Here is a 23983-nt window from a genome sequence, read left to right as displayed (position 1 = left end):
TACATAGAACAACGTGGCTGTTCGATTTCCATTGAAATTTGACCAACGTCCGTTAGCTTTGGTACCCTAATGCGTTCTGTTGAAACTTGAGATAAATCTTGATATTCTATTTACGTTGTGAATTATGATACTTACTGTACTATCTGTTTTACTCAGAATCATTAATAACGGTAATGGGAGCGGGCTTACATGGAAAAGTCTTACTTGTCAACTGTTGAGTTTCTTGCAGAACTCAGCAGAACCTGTCTTCCGAACCGGTGGTAGAATCACCTGACAAATAGTCAACTGACGTGTCAAAAGTGTTTGTTAACTGAGCCTACTTGAAATAAATGATTTTTGATTGATTTTGATTTTGAAAGATACAAGCTTATCCTACCCTACATCTGTCGGTTTCTACCGGGATTTCAATTTCTGGATTGAAAAAATCATCATAATATTTTTTCGAGATATTAATACTTCCTTACATAAAATTTTCATTTTTTAAAGATTTTTTTGACAATACAAGCGTAATCGCTAACGGCCATGATGTCGGTCTATACATTGTGGCCGGGGAGTAAAATTTGAATGCCTAGTAACGAGGAGTGTCCGAATCACCCCATGTACGATTTTGCTTAGTTTACTGAGCATCTTTCCTTGGGTTTATAGATAATAATTATTAACCATACTTAGGAGAATCACCCTAAAAATTACGACTTAACTAGGCATTGTGGAACTTACTTAAAATTTAGTCGCAAAGTCTAAATTACTGTTCTAACTCGACTCAAAAAAAAAACGGGGAACCTATGAGTTCATAGTATTCTGAAAAACTTTCTAAGTTACTAACCAACAAAACAAGGCCAAATAATGCTGGTGTTAACTGACATTTATTATCTGTAATTGACCTTTATAACAATGTGATTCCTAAGGAGTTGTTGGTTTGTTTCAGGTCGCCCCCTGCAGCATAATAGGGAGCCATACGCCGAGGCGGAAAGACGGGTGCGACACGCACTCGTGGTATGTACCATTTTGTATTACTTAGTGTTGACCGCCGCCGAGAGTCGACTGCAGTCGGCGACGCCGTCGCCTGCCGCCGAGACGTCGCTAATTGCAGTCGACTGCGGTCGTCGGTAGAGTTACAGCTCGTGTGAATGAACCCTTACATCTTTTGCGTATTACAGGGTGTTGTTTTTGAGGTGGGATTTGAGGATTTGATTTGTTTGTTTGCATTTAATAGGCCTCGAAAAGGGCCTACTGATCAGATTTGAAAAATTCTGTCACTGATGAGAAGCTAGATAATACCCCGGTGCTATTTTCTATCCCCGCATTCCTACGGGAACGGGAAACCGCGTGGCGTCAAACATTTATAAATTTTTAGGTCTTCTCGTGTTCGTATACGAGATAAATATCATATATTTAAGAACTAAAATTAGTAGTAAATAAAAATAAAAAAATACTATTTATTTCATACTGTGAATACATTAGAATCTTATAGACGTATTACAATTGTTACAGCCCTAAGGTTCATTTTTTTTTCTGTCTAACCATATTACTTAATAAATAGTAAATACTTCGATCTATATACCTAATCTAAGTTAGTGTCGACTTGGTTCTAAAATTAAGTTTATTGATACAGACTTAATAACATAATAATATGTAGTCCAAGCTTGCATTTCTAGTGAGCTGAAGCACATAGAAAACTCTGCCAGGTATTTTTTTTTTGTTACCACCATCTTCATCAGTTATTATTGAGCAGCCGAAAAGGCACACTAAATAGCTAACTTAACGAGTTTTCTTCAAAAGTCCCAAGTTACCTTTTCGGTTACCTACATAGGTGTCTTAATTAAATCGGAGTTAATTGATTTACCCATAGGTCTATTATACCATACCAAATAGAGCACATTTCCCGTTACTTAAATAATACGTCAGCCTCATATCCAGTAACAGAGTAGCTTCAAACCAATCTAGATATGGCTCAGGGATTATGCACGTCACGTCCGAGTAACCGGACGCGGTGGACGCAAATCGAATTCAGTAACAGAGGTGACCCGCGTTGAGTAACCGTTTTGAGTTACGCAAACTTGATTTGATTTTGAAACACCATGTATGTATGTAGGAAAATGTATATTAACATTTCTTGTAGTAGCAGAGCTTTTTTTGAGTTACGTAAACTTGATTTGATTTTGAAACACCATGTATGTATGTAGGAAAATTTATATTAACATTTCTTGTAGTAGCAGAGCTTTTTTTGAGTTACGCAAACTTGATTTGATTTTGAAACACCATGTATGTATAATGTATACGTAAGAAAATTGATGTAAATATTTCTAGTAAGTAGTAGTAGAGCTTTTTTTGAGTTACTCAAACTTGATTTGATTTTGAAACACCATGTATGTATGTAGGAAAATTTATATTAACATTTCTTGTAGTAGCAGAGCTTTTTTTGAGTTACGCAAACTTGATTTGATTTTGAAACACCATGTATGTATGTATGTAAGAAAATTGATATTAACATTTCTTGTAGTAGCAAAGCTTTTTTTTGAGTTACGCAAACTTGATTTGATTTTGAAACACCATGTATGTATGTAGGAAAATTTATATTAATATTTCTTGTAGTAGCAGAGCTTTTTTTGAGTTACGCAAACTTGATTTGATTTTGAAACACCATGTACGAGTATTATGTTAAAAGTTCCACGATTACGGGTGATATTAACATTAATTATTTAGATTATTATAGAGGGGAGGTATCAGTGTTTGTATAAATAAGGTGACTTGAGCTCAGTTGTTTGTTAGGCAGCGTAGACGCCGTCGCCGTAAGTATCTCTAGTAACACTAGACATTTTTGTGGTATACCTCGTCCGGAAAAGTACCTACTACCGTACTACCCCTATACTTATTACTGTCGCTTTCACAAAAATCTTTACTTACACTAGACTACTACGGAAGTGGGCGAATACAATACAGTGTTTCTCACGATAGTGCTAACAAAACAATCTGTCACTAGAACAAGGTCTAAGATAAAAGTGGGGAAATCAAACAAACGTAGCATTGTAATTATTTGTCTGTGTACATGTTTGTTTGTCTAGACAATGATTCAATGAGAAACTACTCGTACCTACTATTCGTATAGAAATGTTATCTTCTCAATAAGTACTAGCTGACGCCGCGAGGTTTCACCCGCGTGGTTCCCGTTCCTGTTGCAATACGGGAATAATATATAGCCTTCCTCGATAAATGGGCTATCTAACACTGATAAAATTTTTCAAATCGGACCTGTAGTTCCTGAGATTAGCGCGTTCAAGCAAACAAACAAACAAACTTTTCAGCTTTATAATATTAACTATAGATAGGAGTAGATAACTATAATTATTACTTATTGATTGAATTGAATTATGTATTATTCCATCTAAATTATTGACGTTCCCACATTTTCAGTTTAATGGAAGGCGTCCACTCATCCGTATCATACATATCCGTATTATAAATATAGCATAAGACACTCTTAAATAATTTGACTTTCTATTGGTAAATTGTCAAAATCGGTTCAATACATTATTCAGAAATTACCCTCTATGACCCCCCACTAGGTGGACCGAAGACATCAAGCGGGTTGCAGGGAGCCGCTGGATGCTAGTGGCTCGAGACGGTTTTGTTTGGAAGTCTATGCAAGAGGCCTATGTCCAGCAGTGGACGTCCATCGGCTGATAACGATGATAATGATGAATGCGCAGTTAAGTTTCAAAGCGGACTAGAAGTTTGACACATAGTATAATACTATGCACACTAAGCTATGAGTACAAATGGGTAGTCGATATCTCTCCCAACTATTCCTTTCCTCGCTGGCATACGGACGCTTTATGAATACATAAAGTATCACGAACTATGGCAGGAATAATTACGTATTCGATCCGCAGAGTGTGACCGCATTGGGATGCTTGACGTTGTATTGTGGATGCATTGGTGATGAAATAACCTATCATTATCAGCCTATTTTAACGGCCTACTACAGGGCCAGGCCTTTCCCCTTAAGGAGAGGGCATATGAAGCTTAGAACCACCCTGCTCTGCTCCAATTCGAGTCGGCGGGATTAGGATGATATTTGACTATTGAAAGTGAGCCTGTTTGTTTCTTACGTTTTCAAGCCTATTTTAAAATTCTTACACCCATGGGAAGCTACATTATCAGCTAACAGTATACATAAAGTGTATCACGAGCTGTAGCAGGAAAAAACCCCGTATACCCATCAGAACGGGAACTATGCAGGTGAAATCGCAGGGCGTCTGCTAATTTTATAAAGAGATAAAATTTGTTGTATTGTAGGGGAAATCTCTAGATCTACTGAACCAATTTTGAAAATCCTTATACCACTAGAAAACCACGTTATTTGTGAATGTCATAGGCCCATTCTTAACCTCGTATTCTCACGGGAACGGGAACTACGCAGATGAAACACAGGGCGTCGGCTATTAGTTTATAATTCAGATAAAAAGAAAATTGACTTTGTATTAGGCGTGTAAAATGAACGAACACTTTATACTCTAAATGAATGGACACGAAACGACCTAGAACTTGCTCAAAAAGAATGGTTCTTTGTTCTTTTTCACCATTTTCCACCCAACAAAGCCTTCGAGTTGAGCCTCGGGCGTTTTCTACAACAATCGGCGAACAAAAACTCTGGTAATTCGGGGTTACAGTGTTTACGTCACGCCACATTACTTAACCCTAGCAAGAATTCAGCCTTGCGAGATCATCTATATGTTGTACGTTTAGTGTATTTTAGTACGAGTTGCACTTTTCTAGTACAATTCAATTAAATCAAATAGCCTTATTTTTCAAGCGCTTTCGAAACTCCCAAGTTCTTTCGAGCCGAGTCTTGGGGGTTCTCTTCGACAATTGGTAGACAAAAACTGTGGTGATTCGGGGTTACAGTGTTTACGTCACGCCACATTATGTTTGTACCCTAGCGAGAAATTATGCCTTGCAAGATCATTCTATACGTTCAACGTATAGTTTGGTCTAGCACGAGTTGCACCTTGCACGCTTCAGATTTTCTACTCCCAATGCTATTCACTATCTATAAATCGAATAGGTTTGTTTTACAGGCACTTTTGAACTTCATGTTGTGCCTCGGGCGTTTTCTACATCAATTGGCGGACAAAAATTCTGGTGATTCGAAGTTACGTCACGCTATATAGCGTTTGTACCCCTAGCGAGAAATTAGGCCTTGCGAGATTGTCTAATACATACTACGTTTACAATTACGATTTGCACCTTGCAATCGTCATATGGTTTTTTAGTATCAATGCATTTCAAATTCGTTTTTATTCTAGTAGAACAGTTACACTTTACACTTTCAAGCACTTACAAGTTTGTACAGTCATTACAAACAAACAAACTAGCGTTTCGATAATTACCTTGTTAGGGGCCATAATATAAAAAAAATATTAAGAAATTAATAGAAATGTTTTGTTCGTTCATGTGTTTCCTTTCTTTGTTATTTATTAAAATTTAATTATTTTAAAAAACACAATGACATATAAATAAGGTTAAACTGTGTTCTTAATAATAATTATGCCCTGTTGTTCTAAACATGGATTAAGATTTAAAACCTCGGCTTTCTTTAGATTAAATAGGACCTAATTACTATTGTTTAAAGTTCACTTTACTTTGAATTTAAGCTTGTCAATCCATGTTTTTATATAAGGCCGATAAAGTGCAAACTCGTGCTAAGTATATTGGACAGTTCGATGAACTCGCAAACTATTATGTAATCGACGAGTAATCTTTCTAAGCTCAAAGGATGAGACGTTATTTGAATGGTTTTGTGGGTTAATACCTTTTTGTTACCTATCGGTGTCAGTAACGACTTTAGGATCATTGATCTTTTAATTGTCTTGTCTCTATGATAATATTTTTTTTATTCTCTACTTGTTGCCCTTGATTAAATCTCACCTGATGGTAAGTGATGATGCAATCTAAGATGTATTATTTGTATAGATAGTCATACAAGTGCGTCCAATGATCCGCATCGAAAGGATTTCAACTTCCGTTACCGTTAAATTTAAAATCCATTAAATGCGACGTTTCCGATAATATGTATACGACGCGAATCTGTGGACGCCTACCACAAGGAGGGAGTTTTGGCTATGTAATGAGCAAATAAAAATATAATGATGATGAAAAATGTAATATAATTTAAAGTTTAAACTTTTCCTAACTGTCTGATCCTTGATAGTTATTTTCAAAAGTAATTAACTTTCGCCAATTTTATAATTACTATCCACTACATATACCCGGGTTCAAAAAGCGACGCTTGTTCAAATATCCCCCGTGGGAGGTAACCCAAATGTTGTTATAGTAAAGGTGGATACGTAGTCAGACTCTGTCGCACCTCCCCTCTGGGACCTTCGTGGAACAGCTAAATACATGCTACGAGTATGTAGACACTGAATTATCACACTATTATTAGAAAAGGGGAAACTTTGTGTGTATGTGTGTACATCTTCTATACTTATAATAAAACTGGTCGAATTCTATACATTTATACGCGATTTGAGATTTTACTTACCATTTGTAACACCAAACGTTACCGTGGCACAGAGTACTACTAGCGCCATCTAGAATCTATACTTGTAATACGAATTCTGTACATTTTGTACATTCTGTACATTGAAGACATTTTGAAAATTTTTGTTGGAGGGCATTATATAATCGATACTGAAGCTAAAAATATTTTTTTTCGATTTTTTGTCTGTCTGTCTGTGTGTCTGTGTGTGTCTACTGAATGGATTTAAATCGCCGACGCCCTGCGGTAGTCCCCGTGATAATACGGGGATAAAATATAGTCTATGACACTCGCAAATAACGTGGCTTTCTAGTGGTACAAGAATTTTAAAAATCGGTTTAGTAAATCCGGAGATAATCCCCAACAATACCATAAACTTTACCTCTTTATAATCTCGTCTCGTTATCAACCCATATTCGGCTCACTGCTGAGCTCGAGTCTCCCCTCAGAATGAGAGGGGTTAGGACAAAAGTCCACACTGGCCCAATGCGGACTGGCAGTCACACTCTTTATAATATTAGTATAGATTACTCCCAGGGCGTGTCGTATGCCGTTCTATCGGACTAAAAGAATGAATGGAGGGATTAGAGAATTAGTTACACCTGTGTTTACGCATACACTTGTGCACTATAAAATCTTCATAAACGCGATAAAGTTGTGTTATTTTGCGCCCCTCGGCATCTCTACGCTCCCCTAGGGGTCGCACCTGGTTGGTAGCTAGCTCCTTTCGATATAATTAGATGTATGATATACCATAATTATCTCTCCATAGCACATTTAACCCTATTATCACAATCTCGTATAGCTGAAATTAGTGAGTCGTGTGAAATCCAATCCGGGGTTAAAGTGGGTATCAACCTTTTATAATAATTTGCAATTAAAGCTATTAATTATACGTTTTGTAAGCATTGTTTAGAATTAAAAAGAAATCCACATTAAATAATTAATAAAAAATTAAAGCTACCAATCTTTTCAATAAAAAAAAACAAAATTCATTTATTTCAATTAGGCTTAGTTTACAAGTTTTTTTTGAAATGTCAGGATTACGTCATAGTTTAATTTACTCTAATGGTGGTAATAATAGTCGAAAACTTAAAATTAAAGTTACGAGGATTTCAAAGGCGAAAAGAGCCCACAACAAACTCAGCCAAGGTTTATTAACAAGAGTGAATAGGCACCTTCTAGGCAAGCGTGTTTCATCTTAGACTGTATCTACACTTACCATCAGGTTAGATCATGGTCAAACGCGAGCCTATTTACATTAAAAAAAAAAAAAATTAAATCCTACATATAATCTTCTGTGGAAATAGCCAATTCGCAGACCAACTCTGCGCTTTCCGGTGGCCATTTCAGAACCCAACGTCCGTTGGCTCTTCGAACATTACCACTTCAGCTTCGCGAATAGTTGCGCTATGTCCAGAGACTTTGGTTCGTCTGCGGATCTCCTCATATCTGATTCGATCTCGCAGAGAAACGCACCGTGTGCAGTACGTGTAATTTAAAAAGTGTTTCTCATTAACGAGTGCCCTGTTTGGAAGCTTTGCAAATGTTGTAATAAACTGCGCTCCCTACAATCATTTTCCCCCCAAAGTGCCATTTAGAGACAGTTTAACCGAGGGATCATAATACAATTATCTCGGCCTTTTTTATTGCCTCGGTTAATCAATGAAAGAACGTACGCCCAAGTTTGTTTTTATCACAATTTTCTATTTTTCTAAACCCCTAGGGGTTCGCCATTCGACGGCAGGGGGTTCGCGACAAGATTTACGTAATGGTGGCTTGATAACTGATAACTGACTTTTTAACGCCGCTACTACTAAAGCGATTTGGCTGAAATTTAAAATGGAAATAGATTTTACTCTGGATTATCCCGAAAAAATCCATGGTTTCCCGAGATTTACAAAAACTGATGATTTTGATGATATGAATGTTTGTTACTCTTTCACGCCTCGACTACTGAACCGAATTAGCTGAAATTTGGTATTGAGATACATTACAGCCTGGATTAACACATAGGCTACTTCTTATCCCGATAAAATCCATGGTTCCCGAGGGATTTGTGAAAAAACAAAATTCCACGCGGACGAAGTCGCGGGCGTCCGCTAGTGTCTTGTTTTTCGAATCACTTTAATATAACAACATAGCGCGTTGTAGTTTTCAATGGAACATTCCGTAGATAAGTTTGCTAAGCTACAACTAAGTTAGTTATTAAAGTTTGTTTTTAATCGAGTTTCAAACGCCCGCGTACCGTGGAACTAGTTACGCTTGTACGACTACAATAAATAGTTTAACACCTAAACACCTAAACACCTACACCGACAGTTAACTGGATGTAAACTAACCGCGTAATATAAATTACTTAACCGTTTTTTTTTAACACGCTAACGCTTTAAGAAAATCACCTACTCGTACTCGTCATCAACCCATATTCGGCTCACTGCTGAGCTCGAGTCTCCTCTCAGAATGAGAGGGGTTAGGCCAACAGTCCACCACGCTGGCCCAATGCGGATTGGCAGACTTCACACACGCAGAGAATTAAGGTAATTCTCTGGTATGCAGGTTTCCTCACGATGTTTTCCTTCGCCGATTGAGACACGTGATATTTATTTTCTTAATATGCACACAACTGAAAAGTTGGAGGTGTATGCCCCGGACCGAATTCGAACCCACACCCTCCGGAATCGGAGGCAGAGTTCATATCCACTAGGCTATCACGGCTCCTAAACACCTACACCGACAATTAACTGGATATAAACTAACCGTAATCGAAATGACCGTTTTTTTACACGCTAACGCTTTAAGAAAATCTTGGAATCTCAATTTGGTTGATTAGGATGAAATTTTGCACACGCTCGGAGTTCTGATGACAATACATGACACCGGCTTCATTCAATTCAAAATTCATTTATTTAAATTAGGCTCAGTTTAAAAACACTTTTGAAAGGTAAGGTTTATGTCATAATGGGGATGATGACTAGGTTTGAATATATTGATTTTTATGATACATTCGGGTAAATATGGTCAATGTTAACTAATTTATACATAAAGATGGTCTGGATATTTGCAAAATTTCAAAATCTTTTAAATTTTTTTCATCGTAATTAGATGAAAATTCAGACAGGTTTAGTCTAGCAGTATAACAAAGATATTAGTAATTTTGTTTGAACGCACATACAAATCTAACGATCGTTACATTGCCTACGACGTCATTAGTTCGTGCCATTTTGTATGGGGCGTTTTTCAGGGATCCGCGGCAGCGCCGCAAATCCGACTCTTCGAATCCCTGTAGCTCCTAAAGTAATGATCGCAGATACCTTGTTCCTTTTACAAAATTGCTTTACTGTTAGTATACTCTTAATTTATACATATACAATTTAAAAAACTGTCATCATCCCTATTCAATTTAATCTAATGGTAATAATAGTCGAAAACTTAAAATTAATGTTATGAAGTTTTCAAACGCGCCTTGGTCCGAGAAGAGCCCACAACAAACTCAGCCAAGGTAAAGACTCATTCTGGATCATCTTTATTCTGTGGATTATACCAAATGGTTAAATTAAAATTTGATTTTAAAATTCAATCTTACAATACCTGTTCGGTTAATTAAGCATTGGGTACACGGCGTCTTCCCAAAATTACACGAATGTTAATTAACGTAACTGAGCAAGATTCTGTTAGGTAAGTAAAATGATTATCATGGAATAGATGCGTACGGTTTATTTTCGTCTTAATAAATAAATAAATTAAGCCTCTTCACATTCTATCGTTATCAACCCATATTCGGCTCACTGTTGAGCTCGAGTCTCCTCTAAGAGTGAGAGGGGTTAGTCCACCACGCTAGTCCAATGCGGATTGGCAGAATTAGTAGCATATGGCAGCTTCTGTGTGGATGCTTAAAAGCACTTCCTAACTACATAAAATGCATGCGAGCCGAAATCCCCCACCGAGGGTTCACTGTTGAGTACGAGTCTCCTCTCAGAATGAGAGGGGTCCACCACGTTAGCCCAATGCGGATTGGCATACTTCACACACGTAGAGAATTAAGAAAATTCTCCGGTATGCAGGTTTCCTCGCGATGTTTTTCCTTCACCGTTTTAAGACACGTGATATATTTTTTTTAAATGCACATGAAAAGTTGGAGGTGCATGTCCCGGACTGGATTCTAACTTACGCCCTTTGAATCGAAGGCAGAGGTCAAATCCACTGGGCTATCTCGGCCTGCTAGGATGATTTATTAGTAAATTAAATAAAGACAATATTTTTCAAGCTTTCAAACATGACTTGACATGACCAACTTAGCAAATGGATTATTTGCTAACTTGGTGCCTTTCGGAGATTGTATCTAGGTGTGGTTTGTACGTTTCCTCCGGTAACTGGATAGTATAAAGAAAGTTAGTATCGTCCCGATACGTCCCAACTGGGTCACCAAACTAATTACCAAAGGAGCGTTTACCGAATAGAAGGCTTAACGAACTAGATAACTCTAATTCAACGTTAACCGATAGGCCCTAATCCCGATTCAGCGAATCCCGATAAAGCTTGTCAATGTATCTGCTATCTAAAGCTATTCACCATCCATGCTTGCCTGGTACAATTTAACTTTAGGGTTACCATACAATAAATAATAAGGTTTTCCTTATGTGATATTTGATAAGTGACGGTAATTTAATGAGTAATATAAAGCCTGGAATTTTTTCATAGATTTTCGAAATTAAAAGATTTAAAAGTAAATTGCGTGCGCAACTTACTTTCAACTGGATTATTTTGTAAATTCGGTATCTTTGAAAGAATAAAGTCAACCGAGCTTTCTGACATTTACTTAGTAGGTATATCTTACATTTTAACTTAATTCAACAAATATATCGTAAATATATTATATTAATGGAATCCTACATTTTAATAGTGAAATAAGTGAAATTACCAGCGATAAATGTCACAATAGAGATCATATATCTTTACTCTGACTGTGTTTTTTACAAACCGACAACATACGTTTCGAATTCGTCACTTTTCTCGCTCTCTCTGTCTAACACGACACTACAGATATAGATAGATAGAAACGAATTCGAAACTCACGCTGACGAGTTATAAAAACATCGATACAGAATATCGCATAAATATAATTAATATACTTAGGCCTATCACATATTGTGTTCCGTACTTGGGAACGCTGCTTATGCTATCCTGGTACATTCATTCGGAGCGCAGGTCACGAGATAGTCTGATTAGCGGTGGGATACCGTTGGGTGCGGTCGTGCAATGAATACTGAATACGGCATGAACCTCCTTTGAAAGTATGCTTTCCTGGTACGAATGATTAAAGTAATCGAAACTACAGTCGAACTATGAAAGAAAATAGAAAAAAATAAACTTATCTATTCCAGAAAGTCCTCTTTAGCTTTGGATATAGTGCTAAAGTGTATAGAAAATTATTTATGGTAGGCGGCCTCATATCTGCATCTTATGTACCTTACGTACCTTACGTACCTACCATAAAACGTCCAGTTAATCTATACAATATGCTTCGAATTTTCCGGACATGAATATAATGGACCCCGAATTTTTATATTCACGAGTAGATATATTTTTGAAGAATAGCGTATTTATCTGGGAATAGTATTCAAATGTACATACAGTACGTTTGAATACATTTTCCAGCATTCAATGAAAGTTTTCAGCGTTGCAACGCATGAATTTTAAAGATACTTATCGATACAATAAATCACTTTAAAATAACATTTGCTTGCTTAAGAATATTTTCGATAACTATTAAGAGTTGTCAGAACTTCTTTATTTCTTCAGGAGTTCTCTTTTGCCAATTAAAAGTTACGTTATTTTTATATTCGTATTCAAACGGAGTGACGACGACAATAGCCCAGTGGATATAACCTCTGCCTTCGCATCGGAGGGCGTAGGTTTGAATCCGGTCCGGGCATGTACCTCATGTACCTCTAACTTTTCAGTTTTTTGCATTTTAAGAAAATCATCATTTCAGATCAAACTCCATTAGTAACGGAATACTTAAGATAGAAGTTGGAAGTCATCTCTTCTTTTCCTCAAAAATGCATTTCTGGCTGCCATTTTTTTTCGATAGTGCAATGGGCAATTTAGTTTCAAAAAGGGAAACTCATTTCGACTTTTCCTTTATTCTCAAAAGATTTCGTTTTATAACCGAAGCGTCCGAATGCAATATTACTTCCATTTCTCATTTCTATTACAATATCAGAGGGTTATCAAGCCGTGAACAATATTTTAGTCACTCTTTTATTTGAATGTGAAAATATTTTCAAACTTAACTGGAACTATTGGATGTAATAGTGCAGACATTTCATCAGATTATTGCAGAGAATTCGTCTCAAGTGGACTTTATAAGTAAGCGACTTAGTCCGCTTGATATTCGGTTTTTCAAATATTCCGCGGATTTTTTCCGGATAAAAAGTAACCTCCTTTATCTTCCAGTCTTTCACAAATCCCTAGGGAACCATGGATTTTTCCGGCATAAAAAGAGGAACAAACATACACACAAACTTACTCAACTTTCGCCTTTATACTCGTGCGAAGCCGGAGCGGGCCTATGTTTTTATATACAATATTCATAGTTTTTCTGTAGTATGTTTAGTATCAGCATTGCACCCGTCCGAAACCGGGGCGGATCGCTAGTTTTACTTATAAACCTTCTTCTTCAATCACTCTATCTATTAAAAAAAAACCGCGTCAAAAACCGTTGCGTAAAGTTTTAAAGATTTAAGCATACATAAGGACATAGGGATATAGGGACAGAGACTTTTATACTATGTAGTGATGATATCTAGATTTTTATATGTTTTTATAGGCTTCATTACCTACTTATATTCCGGAGGTTGTGGGTTCGAATCCGGTCGGGGGCATGCACCTCCAACTTTTCAGATGTGTGCATTATAAGAAATTAAATATCACGTGTCTCAAACGGTGAGAAAAACATCGTGAGGAAACCTGCATACCAGAGAATTTTCTTAAATCTCTGCGTGTGTGAAGTCTGCCAATCCGCATTGGGCCAGCGTGGTGGACTATTGGCCTAACCCCCCTCATTCTGAGAGGATACTCGAGCTCAGCAGTGAGCCGAATACAGGTTGATAATGATGACCTACTTATATTTCTTAAATTTTATTAGTTAGCCATTTAGAAATCTTTGTTGTATTCAATTTGATTGAATTTATTATATCAATGTGTGTAAATATTCGCCTAATCAAGCTTCACGTCTCAAACGACAAAGCGACCCGTTTCCCTCGATACCAATTAAATCGGTTCTAAACTTATAACAAGATTGTCGTAACAAGCACCAAAGAAGCAAGCACGGATTTGTTCCTACTTTCCTTACTTCACAACGCTCGAGTGTGGCGTGCTTGGTTGGCTTGATATAATTTTGTTGAACTCAATTTTGTTTGGTATTTTGTTAATTTGATTTTGCACGTAATCTTATTCACTTCCCTAGCTATAAGGGCCCCCGCACACGGGGCACCGGCCGCAACCACAAAATATATTTCTTATGACGGATCTTGTACTATTAAGTATTGTAATAAACGTAGGTTCGTGATAATTTCGATCAATCTATCAAAATACTCGTAGGTGTAAACTTTCATGGTACGGCCAACAGGCAGTCGGCATAGTGTCAGTTGTATACTAAGCCCTCATTCGCACGAGAGTTTTTAACGGACGTTAAAAAAACGTTCAAATATAATATGAAATTAAATGAAGATCTCTTTCCAACACCCAAAATTGAAAAATACAACACTGCTCGAAAAAAAGCATCGTGTTTTAAAAACGTTGTCGTGTGAACATAAACTTGGGAATTTTATTTTATTTTTATATGTTTATTTGTAATCAACAGGAATGTATTTGTTGTATTTGAACGTTTTTAAACGTCCGTTAAAAAATCTCTCGTGCGAACGAGGTATTAGCGATAGTTTCGATGTACGATGACTCTAATGATTCACCGTCATCTGTCTTTCAAAAGTATATCGTAAGTACATTTCTGGTATGACGGCGAAGATTTAGATCAAATTTAGTAGCAATTTGCCCGAGCTTAATATCAACGAATTGCGAAATAGCAGGTGCGGCGAAGATAAGGGCCCCCGGGACACGCGATGTTCGCTTACATCACATTTATAGTCTTTCACGGTTAAGGTCATCGTACCTGTTAATATTTTCTTTATTCTAACTAAACACACACAAACACACAACTACACAAAGTGGTCACAGGTGAGCCGTGATAGCCCAGTGGATATGACCTCTGCCTCCGATTCCGGAGGGTGTGGGTTCGAATCCGGTCCGGGGTCATGCACCTCCAACTTTTCAGTTGTGTGCATTTTAAGAAATTAAATATCACGTGTCTCAAACGGTGAAGGAAAACATCGTGAGGAAACCTGCATACCAGGGAATTTTCTTAATTCTCTGCGTGTTTGAAGTCTGCCAATCCGCATTGGGCCAGTGTGGTGGACTATTGGCCTAACCCCTCTCATTCTGAGAGGAGACTCGAGCTCAGCAATGAGCCGAATATGGGTTGATAGTGTGATGTGATCTTGTTTTACGAATACACCTTTATTGTTTTTGCCTACTACAGATTATCTTAAGTTTAATAAGTAATACTAATGGGAATCCACTGGCTCCCAAGATACAGTTACAACTAGTTTGGGAGTCAGGGATCTACTCAATTATTGTATTAGAAATTTGTTACTGTGTGATTAATAAATATTTTTTATATTTACTTGTTTATTTAAACTTGACCTATATAAAGCGACTAGCCCCGCGGTTTCGCCCGCTTAATTCCCGTTCCCGTGAGAATACCAAAAAAATATAGCCTATGACACTCACAAATGACGTGGCTTTCTAGTGGTAAAAGAATTTCAATAATTCAAATTTAATTTCAAATTTAATTTAATTCAAAATCGGTTCTGTAGATCCAGAGATTACGCCATATTAAGTTTAGATTTGTAGGATTTTTTATTCACACAAAATTTATATTTTACTTATTAGTTTCCTTCTTACAATTTTCTTTTATACCCACGCCTAGTTGAGTTCTTTAACTTGCCTTTCCCAGAAAGGGTCTTCAGTGAAATCACTCGCATTTTCAAAACTAGAATTCTCGCAAACGGCTGATTTTTAAATAGGGTAGACACTGAGCAGATAAAACTAATTATATAAATTGTATTTATAAAAGTATCCCCTCCCCTATAAGAGAAAGGCGTAACCCTGTAATGGATAAAATAGATTGATGATGATGAATATTATACTAAAAAAGTTGGATATTAGCATGTAGATTATTTGGCATAGACATAATTTACTTTTTATCTCCATATTGCCACAGTAACCGGATTATTGTGGGTAAAACCATGGGGCCCATTTAGTGATGTACATGTCACCGTCAAATTGTAAATATTGTTAGTTTACAATCTATCTCGCGAGATTGTAAACTGTCGATAGATTGTGAACTCCATACATATTACTAAGAACCGGAACTTGAGTGCCTCAGAAACCAATGGTTAGGTCAGGTTAGGTGTTTTTTTATTTGTGAACGTACAAATAAAAAAAATCCTTCAATCTACCGAATTACACGTTAAATTGTAAGCAAAATGTTGTGGTTCACAATCTATCGACAGCTTACAATCTCGCAAGATAGATTATAAACTAACTGTAAGAATTCACAATTTTACGGTGACGTACGTAATTTAAACTTCTATACAAACGTTTGATACGTAAATTGAGGATATGTAATGCCTTTTTGTGTGTATGATCTGCCCACGACTGCGTTAAAGATTTACTAGCTAGATTATAACTTTTGTATTCGTTTTATGTATATTTACAATGGTTACATTTAACCAGTTAGTGAAACTAAACAAAGTTTACATTAGTTTACATTATCTCCTTTATTGTTAGAGCGAGTTTTAAAGTAACGCCACAAATCACGTTCTCGCAACAGCTTTTTACAAGCACCGGTTTTACTATTGTTATAACAATAACAACTTGGGTATTTTCTGAATGCTTTCCATTGTGATAAAACTGTACGTTTATTAGAGTCTAGATATTTTTAAGAGCGGTTTCAGACTAACGTTTTTACGCGCGCGTATAAAATCGGACGCGTATGAAAGGATTTATGAGAATGGAAGAAGTAACGGTGAATGGTGATATACCTTTAAGGATTGTAGTAAGTGAAATGGAACAGCATGGTCTGTCTGCCGCTAAGGCGAACCTCTATGAATGCGGTGTAATGATAATAATAATGTATTTATGTATTTGATATGTAATTAAAAAACTTAACGGGCATCAATAGGTAATATTATAAATGCAAAAATAGGTAAGTCTGTTACACTTTTAGGGCTAAACTGAATCGATTTAGATTAATTTTGATATAATAGATAATGTTGACCTTGAGCAGAACATATTTACTTTTTATCCCATAAAGTCCATAGTTCCCGTGGGATTTTTAAAAACAGATGTTATGCGAATGTAGTCGCGGATGTTTGCTAGTTTTAATAAGTAGCTAAATCCATATAAAAGCGCGTGTAATCGCGTATACAACTTATTAATAAACTTATTTATTACTGATGCGGTTCAAGCGAATACGCCGGAATACGACAATGTACGCGAATCAGCAGATCTATACTAATATTATAAAGCTGAAGAGTTTGTTTGTTTGTTTGATTGGACGCGCTAATTTTAGAAACTACTAGTCCGATTTTAAAAATTCTTTCAATATTAGACTGCCCATTTATCGAGGAAGGCTATATCCCCGTATTCCTACGGAAACGGGAACCACGCAGGTGAAACCGCTCGGTGTCAGCTAGCCTATTATATACAATGTTTTTATAACTCGCTAGTGCGAGTTTCAAATCCATCTCTATCTGTCTCTATATAACAGAATAGCCCTACAGGTTTTATGAAGTGCGAAATGAAGCGCCAGTGTAAGCGATCGATCGTGTAATACGCGCAGAAAAATACGCTAGTCTGAAACCGCCCTAACTGTATTGCCGTTTATATCGAATTTACTTTCATCGTTGGAAAATATAAAATCTATGAATATAAACTTATTTGTTGTTAAGTTTAGTTAGGAATCCTTTGAATCTTGTTTTACAGTTTTCGATAAACGTGCTTGGAGATTTAGTATTTATTTTTTATTATAATGGGGAGATTTCTTTATGGGGAGGGTATTACTTTTATCACATTGAATAGATCAAAGAAGAATCGTTAAAAACATGTCCAGTATTGTGTTTATTGGAAAAGCAAAAATTCGTTTGTTTTTGAGCGACGAAAAATTGAAAAGATTATCGATTATCGCGCATAACTTTTTTGTTTTATTATCCAATTTTTAATTTTTTTTTGGAATGAATAGCGTGGAGGTCTGTGTTCTATATATATATATATCTCCTCTTCTAGACCTGGCTCTAAAGTAGGCCTTTATAATAGATTAATACTTATTGATGATGTTAGTCTTATTTTTTTATTGGCATTGAACCTCGGGCTCGAAAAACTCATTATCGTTATCGTTATCGACCAATATTCGGCTCACTGCTGAGCTCGAGTCTCCTCTCAGAATGAGAGGGGGATTGGCAGACTTCACACTTAACAAACTCATTAACTTCCATCTAAAGAGTTGTGTGAAATAAAATTTTCGTTTTCTGTAAATATCAAAATTTAGTATCAGTTTTCTACGGCACTGGCCTAGCTCGATTACTATTTCCTCAATATTAATCTATTTCATCAATTTTAGTCCGATTTTAAACTTATTTCGTGGTTGTTCATTATGAATGTTATTTAAACGGGTACATACCACGATAAAACGACGACATTTTTATTGTCGATATTTCGACCCAGTTGCATGGATCGTGGTCACGACGGGACTGAAGTTGCGAGATGAGAAGTGAAGTCAGCTGTTAGGGGCATAAAGAGGGTAGATCGATTCTGCCCCTAACAGCTGACTTCACTTCTCATCTCGCAACTTCAGTCCCGTCGTGACCACGATCCATGCAACTGGGTCGAAATATCGACAATAAAAATCTCGTCGTTTTATCGCAGTATATACCCGTTTAAATAACATTCATAATTTTAGTCCGGTCAAATATCTAATTTGAAACAATAAGATTAAAGCTACATAAATACCCACCAAGCTGAAAATCGGTTAGATTGTTTAAAATTTGATTAAAAATAAAATTTGAATGATCCCCATCTTTCCCATGTATTCTATATAATCTAATTGAGTTTTTTTTTTTGAATAAACTTTTTTATAAGTAAGCGTTTAGCTACCAATCACGCCTGATCACGCCTGGAACACGCTTGCCTAGAAGATTCTCTCTTGACTTGATGATACTCATATTATAGGTGGTGGGGAAAACGGAGTTTGGGGGAGCATTCCACATCTTTGCAGTGCGTATAAGGAAAGAGGAACTAAATAGCTTAGTACGCGTCCGAGGAATTTCGACGACTTAGCGGTGCAGTTCTCTGCGATGCCTAGCAGTCGTGTGGTAGAACGGCGAAGTTGGCACAAGATAGAACAGTTCATTGTAGCTTCATGTGTAAATTGACCGGACTATATTACTGTGATCACCACAAAACAGCGGTTATGTACAAACTTAGATGTGATATGACCCAAAAGGCAACCCTACCGTAATGTAATTGTATCCGGGGGATGGTATAAAGTCGATTATTTATAGACACGTGCAAAAAAAGAAAGGTTTTATATATATTATTCCTGCAGATACAAGTTTCAGTGAAAGTTTTAATAAAAATGAAGCAAGTTAAAAAGTTTTAAACTAAATGGAAGAAGTGAAATGGGTCTAACCTTTTAAGTTTTATATTCATGATTCTTACATGATAATAAGCTTTATTTAGTAGGTACAGATATACTATGTACCTACTATATGTGACGGCCTCCGTGGCGCAGTGGTATGCGCGGTAGATTTACAAGACGGAGGTCCTGGGTTCGATCCCCAGCTGGGCCGATTGAGATTTTCTTAATTGGTCCAAGTCTGGCTGATGGGAGGCTTTGGCCGTGGCTAGTTACCACCCTACCGGCAAAAGACGTATCGCCAAGCGAATTAGCGTTCCGGTACTATGTCGTGTGAAGGGGGTGTGAATTTTCATTTGCCCCCTAACAAGTTAGTCCGCTTCCATCATAGATTGCATCATCATTTACCATCCCATAGGTGAGATTGTAGTCAAGGGCTCACTTGTAAAATAATTTAAAAAAAAAGATAGGACGCCAGAATAAGCTGCTGAAGAGGATTGTGATGTTGTAGGTTCTTCCTGGACCAAGAATCTTTGGAACCCTCGTAACTTTAATTTTAAGTTACGAGCCGAAGCTGACCAACAGCCAGACTTGGACCAATTAAAAAAAATCTCAATCGGCCCAGCCGGGGATCGAACCCAGAACCTCCGTCTTGTAACACTACCGCGCATACCACTACGCCACGGAGGTCGGCAAAAAATCTTGTATTAAAAATACAGAGGCCATCTATTGCATACATAATTTTGAAATTAGTATTCCCAGGCGTTTGAGCACCCAATTTTCAGTTCAGAAAAACGTAACAAAAACCAACGATCGCCTGAAATGGGCTCCGTATTGAGCATAAATTGCCTCGCTATTGTATAAAAGCGAATGAAAATTCCATTTTCACCCTCGCAGTGTCGATTTTCTTCTAATTACTAGGTAAATATACGCGTAGGTTTTCCTCTTTCCTCTGAAATCAATGGCCGAATTAATTATACCTAAATGATTTTGTTATTATAACGTTAATTCGGAAAAGAGGGATTTGTTTTCGTTGGTTCTATTTTTAAAAATGATTGAATTTTGTGTTAATTGAGTAAAATGTGTTTAATTAGTAAATATACGAGTAAGCGAAGGATTTTAGCTCCGAGCTTTTTAATGTTATTACGCAAAATGGTATTTTGTTTTGTTTGTTTCTATTTTTAAATGGTACTGTTTTGTATTAATTAGGTAAAAAATATTTAAATATCTATTATGTTTTGTGATTTGTTCTTATAGGATGAGATTTTAGAAACCGCTTTTGAAAGTGAAGGATAATTGAGAAACAAAATTCTGAGTGTTGCGAGACGTTTAAAAACACAAAGCATTTGAAAATCAGAGGTAAAAGTTCATCACAAAAACCATGCCGAGAGAGAGCCGTGCTAGCCTAGTGGATAAGACCTCTGCCTCTGATTCCGGAGGGTGCGGGTACGAATCCGGTCCGGGGCATGCACCTCCAACTTTTCAGTTGTGTGCATTTTAAGAAAATAAAAATCACGTGTCTCAACGGTGAAGGAAAACATCGCGAGGAAACCTGCATACCAGAAAATTTTCTTAATTCTCTGTGTGTGTGAAGTCTGCCAATCCGCATTGGGCCAGCATGGTTGAGTATTGGCCTAAGCCTTCTCATTCTAAGAGGAGACTCGAGCTCAGCAGTGAGCCGAATATGGGTTGATAACAGATTATAAATTAAAACTTATTTAATAAAAAAAATAATACGGGAACCTCAATTTTGTGAATTATTCATCTATACTAATATTACAGGTAAAAGTTTGTAGTATAGTAGGGGTAATCTCTGGATCTAGTAAAACGATTTTGGAAATTTTTATACCACTAGAAAGCCACGTTATTTATGAGTGTCATAAGCTGTATTTTATCTCCGTATTCTCACGGAAACGGGAACTACGCGAGTGAAACCGCGGGACGTCGGCAAATTATATTATAAGATGGATAAGAATACGCGCATATTGTAGAAAATTTTAATCTTGCGACATCCTAAGCCCTCATTCGCACGGGAGTTTTTTTAACTGACGTTAAAAAGCGTTTAAATATAATATTATGTTAAATGAAGATCTATTTCCAACGCCCAAAGTTGAAAATGCAACACTGCTCGAAAAAAGCAGCGTGTTTTAAAAACGTTGTCGTGTGAACATATACTCGGGAATGCGTTTGTTGTATTTGACAACTTTTTTAAAGTACGTTAAAAAAGCTCTCGTGCGAATGAGGGCTAAAAGAAAAATCATAATAGAACCGTCGAGGGATTTATCTCGGGCACTTGCATAAATTCATCAGGTCCAATTTAAATAATCCATTAATCTTGTATCGCTGCTCGGTAAGAATTCTTTAGTAGTTAGGGAAGCTTTGAATTAACGTTAAGGCTGCCTTTTCACTGTAAGGCGTTTATAGATCAGCTTGGCAAATTCGTTCCTAACGCTCCCGATGGTTCGCAAGGAGGAGTAGCGATGACCCGCGCGCACGACTTCATACCCGCGCAGTCCTTCCCCTCCCGTCGCCATATCATAGGAGTGTCTTTCTTCGAACTTGCCAAGTTATAATATTACTTAGTTATAAAGATCCAAGTGTCTGTAAAATAGCTCCTCACACTCCCAGAACCTTATAAGCCTATCCTAACCTAATGTAACCACTAGAACAAAGAGGCCTCAGGCCAAAACGAGGCAGATTTATAAATGACTAGTAAACGCTGCGCGGTTTAACCCGCGAGGTTCCCGTTCCCTATGGAATACGGGGATAAAATATAGCCTTCCTCGATAAATGGTCTATCTATCACTGAAAGATTTTTTCAAATCTGATCAGTAGTTCCTGAGATTAGAGCGTCCAAACAAACTCTTCAGTTTTATATTGGCTCCAAATAATTTTATTTATTTGAACAAACAAGCCGTACCCCAGTAAGATATCCCCGTTGCCGGCGCAGACGAAATTAACCCTTTCCCTAAATTAACAGGCTGAAAGCGGGGCGATTTAAACCACGTACAAACACCCGAGCTTGCGCGGCTTGTTCTGAGAGAACAATGTTTAATGATATTCAAGTAAATAGGATTTTGCTTCACTAAAATCATGCCTAATGGAAATCAATGATAACGTCTTAGTTAGGCGCTTGCCTAGAAATGCCTGACTATTGCTTTGAAGGTGTTAAGAAGACAAACGTCAGAAGGGCATTTCAAGCTTGTCGTATGTATAACTTTACACCTGATATGTATGATGATGATAATGTAATGGAGTCATAATCACGGCAGCGGCGCAGCTTTTTTGTTTGTAGTAAATTTAACAAAGAAACCCATAACAAACTTACTAGCTATTACTAGCTATTAGTAACATTTGGACACTTATCGACGTATTTGTTTGTATATAAACGCTGTTGAATGCTTTATTTTGGGTTTTCTGCGGACAGGACATGTCCGAGCGTCTGTACGAACCTTAACAGACGTTTTAAAGTATGCACGATAATGCAACGCAGTCAGCTCCGTTTATGGAGTCGTAAACACGGCAGCGGCGCAGGTGTGCGAAGGAGCTTTAATTCTTTGTTTGTATTAAATATAACGAAGAAACCCATAACAATCTTACTAGCTAGAACGAGTAATATTTGGACACTTATCGAGTTATTTTTTTGTACATAAATGCTTTATTTTGGGTTTTTCTGCGGACAGGACATGTCCGAGCGTCTGTACGAACCTTAACAGATGTTCTGAAGTATGCACGATAATGCAACCCAGTCAGCTCCGTTTATGGAGTCGTAAACGCGGCAGCGGCGCAGGTGTGCGAGGGGGCTTTAATTTTTTGTTTGTGTAATCAAATTTTGTTTATACATGTTGTATGTTACCGAAAAATACCACCAGGCTAATGGTTGTGTTATTTTTTACCATATTATTATAGAGCCTACGCTTGTTGGTGTTTTTGTACGTCTTGTTGAATTTTTGTTATCTATACTAATATTGTCCAAGACTGAAGATAATAGTTAATCAATAACTTCAATTACTTTTTTATATATTTGTTTTTTTATTTTGTCACCCAAGAACGTATCCCATAGAATCCCATATAAAAAACCATTCCATATTCACGGTTTCTGTATTCGCGACACATTTAGAGAACGTATCCCTCGCGAATAATGAGCTTTTACTGTAATGTTATTTTTCACTTTTTTGTTTCGAGGGTACGTTAATGTTTTGAAGTCGGTTGTATTGAAAATATTATATATTTTTTAAAGAACATTTGCCATGTCTTTTAAATATGTCCAATATTACTGATCCCCTCCAATCAGTCCAATCAATACTGTATTAGGGATAAATACGTCAATAGCCCAGCGGACGGGGATCGAACCCGTAACCTCGGTGTTGAATCCAGCCGCTTAGCCGTAGAGGCTAGAGATTGTTTCAATGCCGATCAATAACAACTTAATAAAGACATTAAAAAATGTAAACGCCACCGTATTCCGAACGCGTAGCAATTTCGAAATGATTTTCAAACTATTCAATGAACGCCGAGTCCCCGCGCGGCGTCTTTTCGGGAGATTTACGAGCTCTCCCTAATTGGATCGAGGAATAATGTCTTTGTGACTGGTAAACGGTGGCGCTGTTAAATAAACTACCTTCGGAATCTCGTTAGGGAATCGTCTGCGCTACATTTTGTCGAGTGATTTTCGTGTTACCTAC

The 23983-nt window shown here is 37.1% G+C and overlaps 1 protein-coding gene across 10 annotated transcripts in view; it reads left to right on the top strand.

The window, feature by feature from the left end:
* The window catches only part of LOC112058339 (plasma membrane calcium-transporting ATPase 3), a 254080-nt gene that overhangs the window by 117671 nt on the left and 112426 nt on the right, over nucleotides 1-23983 (top strand). For all 10 annotated transcript variants that reach the window (XM_052889311.1, XM_052889313.1, XM_052889316.1 and 7 more), the window contains one exon: nucleotides 926-993. The gene's annotated coding sequence lies outside the window, so the exon portion shown is untranslated. The remainder of the gene's footprint in view (nucleotides 1-925; nucleotides 994-23983) is intronic.

Source organism: Bicyclus anynana, chromosome 25 (genome assembly GCF_947172395.1).
Source record: "Bicyclus anynana chromosome 25, ilBicAnyn1.1, whole genome shotgun sequence".
NCBI lineage: Eukaryota > Metazoa > Arthropoda > Insecta > Lepidoptera > Nymphalidae > Bicyclus > Bicyclus anynana.
Note: the sequence above shows the minus strand (reverse complement) of the source record. Positions and strands in the feature narration are given on the sequence as shown.